The 16,388-nt window shown below is 36.3% G+C and overlaps 1 long non-coding RNA gene across 6 annotated transcripts in view; it reads right to left on the bottom strand.

Moving 5' to 3' along the window:
- Window positions 1-16,388, bottom strand: part of LOC109494903 — a 253,274-nt gene that overhangs the window by 4,167 nt on the left and 232,719 nt on the right. For 5 of the 6 annotated variants that reach the window (XR_006590390.1, XR_006590388.1, XR_006590387.1 and 2 more), the window contains 2 exons: window positions 10,251-10,387; window positions 571-827 (listed from right to left, as the gene is read on the bottom strand). This is a non-coding gene — a long non-coding RNA (uncharacterized LOC109494903). Of the gene's footprint in view, window positions 1-530; window positions 828-10,250; window positions 10,388-16,388 lie in introns of all 6 variants that reach the window. The other variant, XR_006590389.1, reaches the window with a different exon arrangement.

Raw genomic sequence — 16,388 nt, 5'->3', positions numbered from 1 at the left:
CTAAGTGCTTACATCACAGAGATTAAACACTAACTATAGATGCACATAAGAGAGCACTCCCAAACAGATCTCCAATATCCACTCAACAAATGTACCAGTCAAATAGGATACCTGTAAGTCTGGAGAAAAAAAAATCAGTGTAGAAGAGCAAGAGGACACTGTCAATTCAAATGCTGTCCTGGAGGGAGAGAGTAAAGGACAAGTTTGCCTGGCCAAGAGTTAAAACTCCATTGGGATAGAAGCATCTCATTAAAGGTCCCTGACACGGCTGCACATTCAGCTCGCATCACAAACCTCTTCAAGCCAAGTTCTGAGAACCTGGCTTCTGTCTAACTTGATTATATTGCTGTTAGGGCAAATGTGAAAGTCACTTCTCTAGGTACTTAAACAATCATTTCTTTTGTCCTTTTCATTTGCACATAGGCTTTCGTGAGTCCTTCTACTGAAATCAGTACTCCTGGGCGTGATCTACATTGTATTAAATTAAAGCTGGAATCCTGAGCCTTCAAGATGGAAGGCATGAGACTTACCTACAGTTAAAGAAAACACCCACATAATTTTGTTCTTTACCCTTCCATAGGTGAAAAGTCTATCAGGTACTCCTCTTATTCAGATGGATCCAAAAAGCTTCTGATCTGATAAGTCTGCGGCAATGTTATTGGAGCAATAGAGCCCATATTTATCATCACGTTATTTAGCAGATGGCAGCTGGATACTTGTCATCCCCTTATCTCAATCTCATGCTTTGTGTAATTTTAGTTTAGTGTGGTTTAGTTTTGATTCGAAGTCAGCTTGTCCACGACGGCCTAGCTGCAGTCTGAAGTCCCCTAAGAAGTGGGGTGGGGAAGGAGAAGGTAGAGAAATAGCATTTCAAATACAGTCTCATAATTAAAGATGGTTTTTTCTTCTCAAAAAGAAAATACAGTTTGGGAGCCACTGAATTACTACATTGATCTATTCTAGATATCAAGGAAATACATTACATTGCGTAATATATCATATCATACCTATGGTTTTATATTAGATTGTATTTTGGTCCAGATGATTTTTCAGGCACAGGCCCACACTCTTCTCTCCACTCTCTCTGCTAGTTTTAAACAGAGTTATAATTCACATATAACATTATATTTTAGGTATACAACATCATGATACGATATTTGTATCCATGGTAAAATGATCACCATAATAAGTCTAGTTAATAACATCTACCACTTTATACAGTTACAAAAATATTTTCTTTCTTGTGATGAAAACTTGCATGATCTACACTCTTAGCAACTTTCAAACACTATGAACTATACTCAGCAAGCTGTACATTAATCCCCATGACTTATTTATTTTCTAATCTTCTCTTTTTAGGTAAGAATTTTCTTATAAAATATAAGGTATTATATACCCAGTTTTGATACACATACAAACTTATTTTGGGGGTCAGTACTTAATACAATGTCAGGGGCACCTGGGTGGCTCAGTCAGTTAAGTCACTTCAGCCCAGGTCATGATCTTGCGGTCAGTGGGTTCGAGCCCTGCGTCCAGCTCCATGCTGACAGAGCTCGTAGCCTACTTCAGATTCTGTATCTCCCTCTCTCTGTGCCCCTACCCCACTTGCGCTCTGTCTCTCTCTCAAAAATAAATAGACATTAAAAAGTTTTAATACAATGTCAGAACCTGCTAAAGTCTATTAAAATATATGCTTTCATTGTTATTGGTATAAAACAGTGTTGGTATGATATTGTGACTAATATTTTGCATTAAATATGTTTTTATTATGAAATTATTATTGTACACAAAATCAGTGCCCCTCCCAGGTGCAAGCCATGTAGGAGATGGCATTTGACACAACCCATGAATGATGTGAACAATTTCAATTAGTGCTGCTTTCAGAACAACTGAAAACTGGCTGGTATTGCAGTTGCTATTAAGGGCCTGGCTGCTCCGGGAATTTTTTTTAAATGTTAATGTAGCAACAAAATTGCCACTTATCTACTGTATGTAAATATGAATGCATAGCATCAATATCACCACAATGCTGCTGGACTTATTTTTCCAGGAATAGACACACTGTCAGTTTTAGATTAATTTTAATAGGAATTAATGGCTCCTTAAATAAATTGTTGATGACAAGCAACACTTTCGGAATCAAGTATTCTCAGATCGGTGTCTGTAACTTGGAGCGACATCTGTATATATTTATACCAATAGCTCATTAACTGACTCATATTTTATTTAAAGAGTCAGCTTTATGGCATATTGAGGATTTTTTAAAAAAATATATTGAATACTACTACAGGCAAGACACTATACTAGGTACTTGACATCCTTTCAGTCAAATTCCTTAGTATCTGTGTGCAACAGAAACTACTGTCCTTGTTTGTATTAAAAAAAATGAAGGAGAGCAAAGGCTCACATGTTACTGCAGGACACAGTCGAGGTGGTCAGCAATGGGAAACCTATTTCAGAAGTAACTATTATTTGTTGTTTCTCTGTTATATGCCAAGTGCTTCATAAGGGGCCTATCATTCAATGTCCCTAACCCTGCACACAGAGATATGTTTTTCATTAAAAGGTATTCACCTTGACTCCTTTTTTATACATAGAAGAATCATCAGACAATTATCATCGTGTGATTTTATGTTGCATTATGATAACCTGGCAATGTGGCGAGGGTGTGGGGTGGGGGGGGGAAGAATGCCACCCTGTTTTTACAGAGATATCTTTTGAGTTATTAACATTCATGATTTTTATAGCTGATCACAACTCAACATTTGAAAACTTCGTATGCTTGGAGTGGTATATCATAAACAGACATTTCGGAAGGTCCCTCTAGGCACACAAGAGTGCTTCTAGTGAAGTGAATGCAACTGTATTTGCATGTATCCTAAATATCTCTAATTTAACTGACAGAAAAATTGTCAAGGCAGATGTAAAGTCAACCATGCACTGGTTGGTGATGATGGCCTCTGTCAGATATATGCTCCTAATTCACAGACTCCATCCCTGAGAATTTATTTTTAATTTTTGTTGTGTTGTTTTACAAAATTTCAAATTCTAGGCCCTGGGCTAAGAAAATAAATGTGTCCTGTTTATGCTTAGGCAGCCAATTCCAACATCCTTCATGGGTGGCATGGATAGTGCCTCAACCAGAGTCCCAGGCATGGCAGTCAGGCATCACACTGAACTTGAATTACAGTTCCAGTGGTAAAAGCTCAGAGCTTTATCCACTTAGCAATCGTCTTTGTTCTATTCATTCCACTTTATTAAGCATGGTGAAAGTTTTATATCCCTGATGTCTTGTTTCCTTTCCTCTCTACCAACCAGACCATCGACCATATACAGACTGACTTACACACATATGTATACACACCAGCATGCAAACCTCCTCCATTTAAGCTAAAGATGTTCATGCATGCAAGGCTTTTTTTTTTAATTAAATCTCTAGTGCTATCACAGCCAGAGAATATTCTTAGTCTCTCTAAAATGAAAGAATGAGTCCACTACTTTGGGAAAAGAGGGAAGTTTTTTAGAGCTTTGGGTTGAGCCTCAAACTAACATTTTGTTAGTATCATGTGGCAGGAGAGTGACATGTACACTGTACAAATTATCTTATGGAATATTCAAAAATTACTTTTGAAAGTTGTATTAAAATTCTTCTTTACAAAGAGGAGACTTTTTTTTTCTTTTTTTTTTTTTTTTTTGTAGAAGCTAAGAAAGTTAAATAATCACTACATCTTGAGTAATGGTGGACCTGGAATCTGAATATACTTTGAGGTTACTCCAAAAACACACCTTTTGATTTAATGCAGCACTTTGGGAAGATGATAAACATAAAATAAAATGAAGTGTAAAAAAAAAATGAAAAGAAGAAGATTGTTCTTTAATTCCCCAGAGCTCAAATACTCTTATTCAGAGTAGGTGGCAATACATCCAGTAATTCAGACTCTAGAAGGAGAAACTGATGATTATTTAGAGACACAAGGCCCCATCATTATCTTTGTAGTCACGTTATTCTTACACTTTATATACTTTGTGTGTGTGTTGTGAAGTCAATTTCACATACAGAGATAATGAATTATCTAACAGATAATGATTTCAAATGTTCTGGATGTTCACTGCTCCTCGAGATCAGCTCTCTCCCTATCTGCTCATCCTTCAGGCCCGGCATATGTGGATTGTACCGACCAGGCCTCCTTGCCCTCTGGAGTCCCACTGGACACATCCAATGGGAGGACGTGGCTGGTGATGAGAAGGTGGGAAGAGAAGGAGATCATGGTATTTATAGTTTTGGCTCCCTCCCTGCTGGATCTAGGTTTAGAAGTCTGTATTTGACCCGTTTTGGGTGGTCCCTCTGCTATAGTTACGGCAATTCCCAGGTTACAATAATTTCTCCTTAGACCACAGGACAAGGAATGACAATGCCTTCTGTTATTTCTAAATCCAGAATATCTTCTGTACTTTGTTCATTTCCTAAAATCTTAGTGACACTTTTGTAAAAGTCCTGTCATTCAATTCTCTTTATTGCTTTTGAATATGTTATCTTCCCCCGCCTCCTCCCCCGCCCCCACCCCAGGATCCTGATACAATTATTACAGAAGACCTTAGATGAAGTTGAAGAGAAAATGCTGAGGTTCTTACATTCCTACTAAAACTCTTTAACAAAAAACATAGATGAGGTGATCACCACTGAAGGAATGCTTCTTGAAAATTATTCTATACAGTACTTTCCCTCTAATCATAAATATATTTGCAAATACAATATACATGCATGTTGCTCTCAAAAGCATGGGTTTTTTTGAAAGTTTAATTAATCTATATAGAAATTTGGGTCACCTGGGTGGCTCAGTTGGTTAAATGTCCGACTTCAGCTCAGGTCATGATCTCACAGTTCATGAGTTCGAGCCCTGTGCTGGGCTCTGTGCTGACAGCTCTGACCCAGGAACCTGCTTTGGATTCTGTGTCTCCATCTGTCTCTGCCCCTCCCCACTCACCCTCTGTCTCTCTCTCCTTCAAAAATAAACAAACATTAAAAAAATTTTTTTAACCTATATAGAAATTTCCCTCAAATAAATATTTGTAATCCTAATAAATAACCAATTTCACATTTGTCCTAATACATACACAACATGGTATTGTGTTAAAAATAGAGTCCAGCTGGAGCATCTGGGTGGCTCATTTGGTTGAGCGTCTGACTTCAGCTCAGGTTATGATCTCACAGTTTGTGGGTTCGAGCCCCGTGTCAGGCTCTGTGCTGACAGCTCAGAGCCTGGGGTCTGCTCCGGATTCTGTGTCTCCCTTACTCTCTGCCCCTGCTCTGCTCATTCTCTGTCTCTCTCAAAAATAAACATTAAAAAAAAATTAATAAAAAATTAAAAAAAAATAGAGTCCAGCAAATAAAAGTAATATTAGAAAGGTTGCAAATATCACTTGCATCTCTTAGGGAATATTAAAGGAGATCCCATTTACATCCTAAAGCAGCACTTCTTCATATACTTAAAAAAAAATTTTTTTAATGTTTATTTATTTTTGAGACAGAGAGAGAAAGGGGGGAGCAGGGAGGGGCAGAGAGAGAGGAAGACACAGAGTCTGAAACAGGCTCCAGGCTCTGAGCTGTCAGCACAGAGCCTGACATGGGGCTACAACTCACGAGCCTTTGAGACATGAGATCATGACCTGAGCCGAAGTTGGCCACTTAACTGACTGAGCCACTCAGGCACCCCTTCATATAATTTTTTTACACTCAAATTCTCTCTCTATCCGGCACTGCTCAAGCCACTCACTTGCTTAGACAGTTATTCAACATATAAAATTTTCCTTGAATTTCCACCTATGCAGACCTGATCTTTTTCTATCCCTATTTCTTCCTGCTTCTCTATTATCATCTCTCCCTCTCTTTCACATAATTCATCCATGTTATAAATCCAAATTGTATCACTCAAAATCATACCCACTGATAGAACGCATTTAAATGGGCAGAGGAAGGAGAAAGATGACTGGAAAAAGGTGGGTTTTTTTGTTTTTTAACTTCCTTTTCTAGCAGAAAGTGTGCTATTATGTCAGGAGAGAGTGTATGTTGAACAAACATTTCTATGTGATTTCTGGGTTTTTTTTTAATGTTTATTTGTTTTTGAGAGAGAGAGTGTATGCAAGCAGTGGAGGGGCAGAGAGAGAAGGAGACTGGGGATCCGAAGTGGGCTCTGTGCTAACAGCAGAAAGCCCCATGCAGTGTGCAAATTCACAAACTGTGAGATTGTGACCTGGGCCAAAGTCAGAGGCTTAACCATCTGAACCACCCAGGTGCCCCATAGGTTCAAGGTATCCACAGAGACAGTGAATATCCATCATGGAAATGCTACAGACTGAGAAAATAATAGGTCTTAATTTAAAACCAACAAGAAAAGTAATCAATCAATCAATCAATCAAAAACAAAAGTGAAAAAGTAGAGAAGAAAAATCTGTATTTGAAAAACTAAGATATAGCTATGGCTGACATTCTGATAAATGTGTCCAATAAACAGTCATATATATTCGATATATCTGCATATTATGTATGCATATATAAGTTTTACATTGACCTGTTATTTATTTATTTATTTATTTATTTATTTATTTATTTATTTAAACTCCGTGTGTGTGTGTGTGTGTGTGTGTGTGTGTGTGTGTGTGTTTTAAGTAGTCTCTTTGCCCAACGTGGAGCTTGAACTCACAACCCCAAGATCAGGTGTTGCATACTCCACCAACTGAGCCAACCAGGTGCCCCGCACTGACCTGTTATTTTAAATGCTTCAAAATGAGATTTTTAATTGTTTTAAAACATTCTGCTATAAGGCCTATTGTAATTTATTTGCCAATTTCCCTCCTAGACATGTATGTTATTTCAATTTTTAAATACTATATCTGTTACTAAAATCAAACATTTATTCATATATATGATCAGTTCTCTGATAGATTAGTAGACAAAGATATAGTGGTTCAAATATTAGAATATTTTAAGTCTTACGATTTGCATTGCCAAAGGGATTTATTTCTAGAGAGATGGAATCAATTCACATTTCTACCAGCAACATGTTAGTGAGGCTGTTTCTCCATAAAATCTCCAGTCATTTATCAGGTGTTAGTTAAATAAGGAAGAAATGGCATATTGTTGTTTTCATTTGCATCAGTATAAAGTTTATTATCTATTTCACAAGCTTATTGACCATTTAGAAATTCTTCCATTAATATCCTTTGTTTATTCCACTACTGGAAAAATTTTTATTAAACTTTATGATGCTTCAAATTAGGGCATTATTTCTTTGACATAATTTTTACATTTTTACATTTCTGTGGTTTCCTGTCAATACAAGGTTTTTTTAGCATTTAGCTTTCTACCCAAATATGTTTCCTAATAATTTCATCATAACTATTATAAATTACTATTATTGTCCCCAAATGTGTGTGTTTATCTGTATTTGTTTTCACAGATGTCATCTTTTTCACATATAAACTTTTTATTAATTAAACACTGTTGATACATAATATGAAAGAGCAATATAACTTGATGTCTAACTCACCCCTAAGTTGTAGAATTTTTTTAATATCCTTTACTGGGTTATCTATCAATATTCCCACTGATTGTGATAGATCCTACCCTGTTTGTCTGTTTTTTAATATATGCTTCTGTATCTTCCAAATAGGCTGAAGTTCTATTTGTTTTGTTCTATTGATCAGTTAGGTTACATGCATTATGTCTCAATTTTCTAAATCATTTCCACTTTATAGTATGTTTTTACAGCTGATAGGAAAACAATCTTTAGTCTTTTTGTTCACAAAATCCTCAATATTTCTGTTAAAAAGACTATTTTTTGTAATACTTTTATTAATTTCCAAAGGTTTCCAAAGACTGAGATTTTCAAGTTTCTACAAATTAATACATACATATACATTATATATTATATATATGTATATATAATTATATTTATACATATGTAAATATATGTTGTGTGTGTGTGTATACTAATGATGCTGGGTATTCCCCTACAGATAGATTCAAGTTTTTTCCACTTCTTCATGTATTCTGTTCAATCTCTTGTAAAGTCTGAAACAATTTTAACACATATTCTGCTATTCAGTTTTTATTCAGGATTATTCTTAGATAATTCACGTGATTGATATTCTGGATATTTTTCATTGCATTGTATACTAATTAGGCAGAAAAATAGAAATTTTTTTTTTAATTGAACTTATCCCTGATTAATTTACCAAACAAAAATCTATTTGAAAATAATTAAATATTCCTTTGAAGAATGTCACCTGTAATTATTTTTTGAGTATTATCACCCATATTTTCTAGCATAAAACATAATTCCTGTACAAAAACAGAATTCAGAATGATTAAATACACAACTCAACAGACAAATGACTGAGTGCATGAATGAATTCTACATTTTGTTAAAATGGTCAGAATTTTCAAAATACTATTAAAGATAGTATCCTAACCCTTATTGCTTTAGTTTTCTATTTTATTTTATTTTATTATTTTTTCAAAGTTTCTTTATTTTGAGACAGAGAGAGAAAGAAACAGCAATAGAGGGGCAGAGAGCGAGGAACAACAATCCCAAGCAGGCTGTGCACTGTCAGTGCAAGGCCCGATGTGGGGCTCAATCTCACAAACGGTGAGATGGTGACCTGAACCAAAATCAAGAGTGGTCTGCTTAACCTACTGAGCCACCCAAGTGCCCCAAAGTAATGTCTCTTTGGTGATGGAGTACCTTCAAATACTGCATTCAGTTTCTGGAGTTTGCAAACCTCCTGAAACACGTTAATATATAACATGCATATATGCTTTACCCTGTTAACAAAAAAAAGAGGTTTTAAAAAGAAATAAATTTAGCAAAGGAAACCTATTTTCCCCCAATCATTAAAATTCCAGGATATATTTTATTACCCTAAGTATTATTTTGGCTATTGGTTTAAGATTAACCTTATTTATCTTTTTATAAATGAAATCTAAGGGAAAAATTACTATTTTGTGAGAAAGGAAAATTGACTTTATAGATCACATCATATTATTCCATCAATTACTTTGTTTATTTACCAATGAACTATTGATTTTCTCTAATGTATTAATAAATTAATATTAAGATAATGCTATATTCCTGCATTCATGTCCCTTAATTATGTAGGGTCAATACTTTAACAGTATAATTGTAATAAATGTTCTGGTGTTTGATTTGGTACTTTTACAACTCTATAATTAAAATTGTTCTAAGAGTTTTTGTTGGTTTTATTTTCATACTAGTCATGTTAAAGTCATAAATTATAGACAAGTAGATACAATCACTTGTAATTTTATATAACATGGTGATTAGAACTTCATTGTTTGAAACTCACAAATGTTTCAAGCCTTCAGCTTGGTTTCACAGTGTTTCTTAGATAGTCTATTAAAATTTCCTTTTTTAATTTTCATATCTTTTGTTCCATTTTTTGCATTAATCTCTGGTGTCCCCCTGAGTATTGTCCTACTTGAATATTATTTCCTTCTAACCATTCATTTGGATTGTCTGTAATGTCAAAAGTCTAATCTAGGGTCTTAATGTATCAGAGGTGAAGTCAGAGGATCATTTGAGCTCCCTCTACAGGAACAACAGCACAGTCACTCTTCAACAGCACTGTGCTATACTGCTTATTTACTTAAAGGGGGAAAAAAGTCACTGATTTCCAAGTACTTCATATTGCTTATTATTAATGCACTATACTTTGGTAGCTTTTTTTCCCCCTGAAAACCATTCCTTTAAATGCTTGTATCCTATTTCTCTGGAACTCGTGATGCAGCCCTCAGGTATCTGACCCAGTATGGAATATGAGTCCTTCCCTCTTACATGATTGAAGAAAAATGTTTTCCCTTTTCTTTGGGATTATGTAACCAGGAGGAGGGTGGAACTCTAGAGGTGACAGTAGCCATCTTTTCTGGCATAAGGAGAAAGATGAACTGCAGGATGAAGTCAGTAAGAGAGAAACAATGATAAGAAATAGATGGAGACAGAGTCACCTGGTGGCTCAGTTAGTTAAGCCTCTGACTTTTGATTTCAGTTCAGGTCATGACCTCACAGTTCATGAGAGCCCATATGAGGCTCTGTTCTGACAATGGAGAGCCTGCTTGGGATTCTCTCTCTCCCTCTCATTCTACCCCTCCTCTGCTCTTGCTCTCCCTCTGTCAAAAATACATAAATAAACTTAAAAAAATAGATGGAGACAAAAATCTTTGAGATACTCACTTCAGTTCCTGGGGCTCCAGTTTCTTCAGCTCATGCTTGGATTCTGTGTTATTTTTTTTCTTTCCAGTTTCTTCTCAGGTACAGAAGTCCATGCATTTTCTTATGGCTTAAACTTGGATAAGTTGGATAGTAGCTACCTGAAATCAAAGAGTCCTAACTTTTGTCAGACATCTTTTAAATGCCCTGTTAATAGATATTGATACAAATTATACAAATTCATAGTGACCTCACTGATTTCTTCTTTGTGTAATTAACCTCTCCCTAATTTTTGAATATTGAGATCATCCTTCATCTTCAAGTTTATCATCTTATTCATTCTCCAAGGTTACTTAGAGATTTGTAAGAGTATCATCTAGATGTCCAAAAAAAAAAAAAAACCTTTTCCCACCCCAAAGCAGAGTGATGATATTGAAATTTGGTGAAGAGCACTTAAATAAGTTAATAATAAACAGACCAGCAAGGAAACTTTCTCAAACACCTATAAGGCAATACCTGCTATACTCTCCTCCTGGCTCGTCTTCTCCCTCACTCCTGCCATACCCATTTCTATTACCCTTTCGATCTGCCCCCAAATTCTGCGATTTGCAATTTTACTGCACATTTTTACTTAAATAAAATGTTTGGCAAGTGTTTATTTTTTCAATCTGTATTTAAATTCCAGTTACTTAACATACAGCATAGTATTAGTTTCAGGTGTAACATACAGTGATTCAACACCCAATGCTTATCACGACAAGTGCACTCCTTAATCCCCATCTCCTATTTTAGCCATCCCCTCCCCGCTCCTCTGGTAACCATGAGTTTGTTCTCTATATTTAAGTCTGTTTTTTGGTTTGCCTCTGTCTTTCTCTCTCTCTTTCTCTTTCTTTCTCTCTTGTACTCTCTCTCATTTCTCTGCTTAGCTTGTATTTTTTAAAGGTGTTTTTTTTTCAAAGTAATCTCCATACCCCATGTGGGACTTGAACTCACCACCCTGAGATCAAGACTCACTTGTTCTTCTGACTGAGCCAGCCAGGTGTCCCTGTTCATCTGTTTCATTTCTTAAATTCCACATATGAATGAAATTATATGGTATTTGTCCTTCTCTGACTGGCGTATTTTATTTAGCATAATATTCTCCAGTGGCTCCATCCATGCCTTTTCAAACGGCAAGACTTCATTCTTTTTTATGGCTGAGTAAATATTCCATCCTATATGTATATATATCCCACATCTTTCTTTATCCATTCATCACTTGATAGACACCTGGGCTGTTTCCATAATTTGGCAAATGCTTAATTTAACTGAAACCACTGACAAGTGCATGTGACAGGAAAGCAATAAGGTTTCTGACTTACATTATTACAATAAATTTATTTCATCCTTCTCATGAATAATGAAATATTATAATTTGCTCTTAACATTATGTCTAATGAAAAAGAAAGACAGGAAGGAAGGAAGGAAGGAAGGAAGGAAGGAAGGAAGGAAGGAAGGAAGGAAGGAAGGAAGGAAGGAGGGAAGGAAGGAAGGAAGGAAGGAAGGAAGGAAGGAAGGGGGGAAGGAAGGAAGGAAGGAAGCAGGGAAGGAAGGAAAGCCACACTGTAGACTTTCCACCTCACCTTGGCAGCTGTTTCAGCCTTAATTGCAGCGGGTTAGGGAAACCTTGAAGCACATGGTGTCTTACAAATGAGCGTTCTTTAGTCAAGGTGTCATGTAGGTAGTGTGCTTGCCTACAGGACTAACAATTATACTTGCCTGATCTGCATAACCTATCCTTCCTTTTAGAGACTACTCATCTGTCAGGTCTTAATTTTAAGGTCATCTTTTCTAGAAGTTCTCAATGCTGCCACCGACTAAGTTAAAAATGTAACTTATATAAGCTGCATGGCATATTATGTATATTCTTACCTATAATTATGTATTCAATAACCTTCTTCCATATTAGACTATAACCTCAGTGAGGTCAGGGACCATGTCTGATCTATCTAGGTATTCCTATATATAAAATGTGCATTTTATTTCTTTATAAAGAAATACCATGGCTAGATTTTTTGATAGGGGTACATAGAGATCTATAAGCACGAAAGTAAAAGCTCATTTTTTAATACAAATAAATGAAAATGAAATGAATATTTGCACCATGTGGACTCTATCCTGAAAAAAGAAAACATAACTTTTTTCACATTTACATGACATCAAATCAATTCCAAGAAAATATTTGGGTCTATAAGCGGAGCATATACAATATTAATTCTTTCCTAATTAATTTTACACAAATACTCTGTAATGGGAACATTAGGGAATGAGTTGTCTCTTGTTATTTTCACTGCAAATGTTAAAAGTGAATCTACAATGCAAATATTCTTTCAGAACTCTGGACTATGTCCAAATGTTTTCTTTGAGGGTGGGGTAGAGTGGATATGCAGACAGAGTGTAAATACCAACCAGTGAAAACCTCTTTCTTGGCACTTGCTTATGGAAGCTCAACTGCATGGACATTAAGAAAGGAGCAGGGAGTTAGAAGTCAATTCACAGCAGGAAGATTGCTACTTATGTTTTTCAATTCATTCGCGTGTGAAAGAATATCATATCATAAAATGAACCATTAGAAAGCCAGAGAATGGAGCATATGGGAAATAAACTCCTGAACCAGGCCAAGATACAGGTGTGTGTGCGTGTGTGTGTGTGTGTGTGTGTGTGTGTGTGCGCGCGCGCGTACAATGTGTGGAATCTAGAAATCCATTTGTTCTCTGCTCTATATATGCCACCTATGTTTAGAACCACAAAAATTCTGAAGAAGATATTGCCTGTGTTGCAGGGATGATGTCATTCTAGACAGCCTATTTCAGGATCTCAAAGTAAAGAACTCATCTCTAACCTCGCATTTAGGCAAACATATCTGAGCAGTACAATCTAACAAATATATATTTGTCTATGTTTTCCCATTATTACTCTCTGGGTATTTCAAAATGGAAGTCAAAGTCATCTTACAAAGGCAATTCAGTGAACTGTCAATTTTGGTAAACAATTTATTAAATCAGTGTCATAGTAACTGGGGAATACTCCAAGACTCTATCCTCATACTGACCCATGTACTTACCTCATAGGGCTTTGAAAGTTGTAACCTTGTTTAAGGCAATTATCCTAGACCTTCTAGCTCTGCCTACTTCCTGGGACTCTGTTCCTAATTATTCTATGTCTGGATTTATTGCTGGTCTCTTATTCTTCTCCCGGCTTACCCCAAAACATTGTGTTATACCTAGCTTCCATTTTTTTTTTCATCTTCAGTGCATGCTTTTTTACATTGTTTGAACCATACACCATCACTTTCTAACTGTGTGAACTGTTAAAACCAAACACAAATGGAGATCAGGCTTGAAAATTCCCCCAAACAGACAAAACCAGGTTAGGCATAAAGTGAAGCTTAATTTAGCTTATTTTGTAAGAAAAATGAGGCTGACTTGACCTGGGTCACTCTTGCTTATGCCTCAGCAAATCATAAGTGAAACTTAAATCCTTCCCCCAAATCCATATGAGGTAACCATTAACCAATTCTCTTTCATTTAAGAAAATTCTAACATTGTAACCAATCAATGTAAAGAATGAACATTGCCTGCACCCTATGTTAGTTACTTTGGAACAATATACATCTGACCCTCATTCACATTGTGGTTTGAGTGTTCCTGGTTTGCAAACCATCTTTTGGGTGTGTGCACAATAAAATTCTTCAAATGGCTACTCAAATGATTCATTGGTTTTCTGTTTTTTATTTACTTCTGACAGAACTTACAAATATCAATTAAGCCTTCCCAACCTCAATTTTTTCCAATTTGTAAAGTTAGTATTGTGCAAATTACTCTACCATAAAATGCAAAATAAACACCAAGGAAATCTGAGATGGTGAATGGTAAGTTTGAATAAATTGCTCTCCTTCTCTACTGGCTTAATGGGGTGCTGTAACAACAGTACCTTAACAAATGTCCGTTTCCTCCTGGTTAATGACCACCCACCACCCCAGATTCTACCATGTCCTACATAGGGTGTGGTGGGGATGGAGGCAGGGTAAGGAAGATCACACATGTGATGCAGACTCACATGTTCTATTAAACATTCTATAGAAAATTCTGTTAAAAATTAACTACAGAGTGAATCTGAAAAATGTGGAAAGGAAGGAAATGATAAATATGAAACTGAAGTAGCTTTTTAAAAAATGGAGACAATCAACTAAATGTAAAATTGATCCTCTATTTTTTTAAATGTTTATTTTGAGAGAGAGAGAGAGAGAGAGAGAGAGAGAGAGCTGGGGAGGGGCAGAGAGAGAGGGAGACAGAGGATCTGAAGCAGGCTCTGCACTGCCAACACAGAGCCTGACGTGGGGTTCGAACCCACGAACTGTGAGATCACGACCTAAGTAGAAGTCAGATGCTTCACCTACTGAGTCACACAGGCACTCCTGAAAAATATTTTAAAAATCTGAATAGATCCATAGTCAATAAAGAAAAATAACAAAAAATAATAATACTCTCTTAAAAATAAACAAATAAATATCACTAAACCCAAATTGTTTGACAGACCATAAATCCTAGCAAGACAATTTAAAATCTCTACTACTCTGTTTTGTCCAGATTACTGTTTCAGCTACAACTGAAAACCCAGATATAGAAATGCAGGCATTAGTCATTGTGAATTATTTTAGGGGTAATGATTTGCATACACAAAAAAAGTGTTCAACTTAATGTGTTTACATTAAATGGTTGACACTGTCTCTTGTCATAAGATGCAGGCTTATTCATCCCCAAACCAAAAAAAAAAAAAAAAAATTCTTCTATTCTAGAAGAAAGTCGAGTGAAGCATTATCTCAAGTGTTGTAGTAAGTACTTGCATTAACATAAATACTTTAAGAGAAAAGAAAGCAAGGGTATGGCATTATCCCCAAGAGAAGAAAATGTGTGTTACTATAAAAATATATACAAACTAATGTAGGAAAATACAGGCAGACTGTGGGAGACCCTAAACAGAGAAGGATTTAAGAGGGAATTTCAGAGAGGAGGTTTTGGGTTTTTTTGCTTTTTGTTTTGTTTTGTTGTTTTTGTTTTTGTTTTTTAGTTTTAAAAGATAAGCAGGAATGTACAAGTTAGGAAAAGGAAATGCTTTGGAAAAAACCATTGTAGAGGAATGGAACATACTGAAGAAACATGAAAAAGCATGGTGTTTGAGGTATGGGTTAGACACACTTCCCAGAAATGACTGATGCTTCCTTAATGATCACAACCCTATTGCTATGTATTTGATTATGCCCTGCCCTGCAAATTCGTATGCCAAGGCCTGAACCCCAAAGGTGACCACATTTGGAGATAGGATTTTTAAGATATAACCAAGATAAGCAAGAGCATATGGGTCGGGCCCTAATCTGGTAGGATGAGTGCTTTCTAAGAAGAAAAGAGAACAGAACTCCCTCTGTCTCCACAATGAGGCCACCATTGTAGCTGCTGTCTACAAACTAAGGGAGACAGCTTCAGATTGGCACTGACATTGCCAACACCTTGATTTTGGACTTCTCAGCCTCCAGTACCATGAAAAATAAATATCTGTAATTTAAAGCGCCGGATATCTCGTATTTTGTTATGGCCGTGAAAGCCAACTAACACACTTGTCAAAACTGTACTAGGTGGGGTGCCTGACTTTTGATTTTGGCTCAGGTCATGATCTCACAGCTTATGAGTTCGAGCTCTGCAGCGGGCTCTGCACGGATGGCTTGGGATTCTGTCAACCCCCACCCCCAGCCCCACCCGACCCTTCTCCTGCTTGCTAACTCTCTCTCAAAATAAATAAAAGTAAACATTAAAAAAATGTACTAAGTGAAGAGATTTAGGAGAAATAATTCAAATGACCCTAAGTGTGGGTGGGTCAGAAAGAGTCATCAAGGTGAAGGAGCTGGAAGATGTGATTGGGTCCACAGAATATTAAATGTGGAGGGGTTTTCAGGGACCCCATTTTCAGCTGCTTCATTTTACGGTAAAGGAAATGAAGATACAGCTTTGCCCACGGTTACTTCTAAGGCTACTGACAAAGCTGTGGGAAGCACTTTGATTTTCTCTGTATGTGTAGGGACCCCTTCCTCTGGAGAGGATATAGCAGTGTAGTATCACTTATGCTGAC

The sequence above is a fragment of the Felis catus genome, chromosome E2, assembly GCF_018350175.1.
Source record: "Felis catus isolate Fca126 chromosome E2, F.catus_Fca126_mat1.0, whole genome shotgun sequence".
In the NCBI taxonomy this organism is placed as follows: domain Eukaryota; kingdom Metazoa; phylum Chordata; class Mammalia; order Carnivora; family Felidae; genus Felis; species Felis catus.
Note: the sequence above shows the minus strand (reverse complement) of the source record. Positions and strands in the feature narration are given on the sequence as shown.